The 560-nt window shown below is 42.0% G+C and overlaps 1 protein-coding gene across 1 annotated transcript in view; it reads right to left on the minus strand.

Annotated features, from left to right (window-relative positions):
* Nucleotides 1–560, minus strand: part of LOC117117241 (NLR family CARD domain-containing protein 4-like) — an 11,328-nt gene that overhangs the window by 10,127 nt on the left and 641 nt on the right. The gene's annotated exons all lie outside the window — the stretch shown is intronic.

A 560-nucleotide genomic window follows, 5' to 3' on the forward strand; every position in this document is an offset into this window, starting at 1 on the left:
CAGTTACACTGCTTAGTAAAAAATACTTTTTTGAACAAAGTCAATTGATTATTTACAAACCACATACCTGAATCATGGCCTTTCTCGACCATAGCTCAATTATACAATGTAATCGTATAGAAACATAGGCCTATATTGTTATAGCAACGCATCGATACCTCCACACAAAAGAAATAATATTATAGGCCTGCAACATAATTGACTGTTAAATGTTTAACTGCAGTATTCAACAACAGGACTCCGCCATGAACTTCCATTCAGAGCTAAGCCATACTCCTGATCCATCACTCTGAATACGATTTATAATCAGTGTCGGATCAGGAGCGGCGATAGGGGCGCTGACACCCCACCCCAGTAGCAAAAATAAGTTTACTAACCAAGCGTAAAATTGTTCAGATGAAAGACCTTACATGACTTCAATTAGCTTTCAGGGTATACTTCTCTGTACATCACTAAAGGATGACACAAAACCACCAAACCCCAGGGCCGCTAAGAGGGGAACTGTAACAGGGGCAAGGGCTGGTGCGGGCCCCCAGTTACGAGAGCGAAGCGGTAGAAAG

The sequence above is a fragment of the Anneissia japonica genome, unplaced genomic scaffold, assembly GCF_011630105.1.
Source record: "Anneissia japonica isolate Jap-2015-1 unplaced genomic scaffold, ASM1163010v1 scaffold287835_len3118868_cov185, whole genome shotgun sequence".
Taxonomy (NCBI): domain Eukaryota; kingdom Metazoa; phylum Echinodermata; class Crinoidea; order Comatulida; family Comatulidae; genus Anneissia; species Anneissia japonica.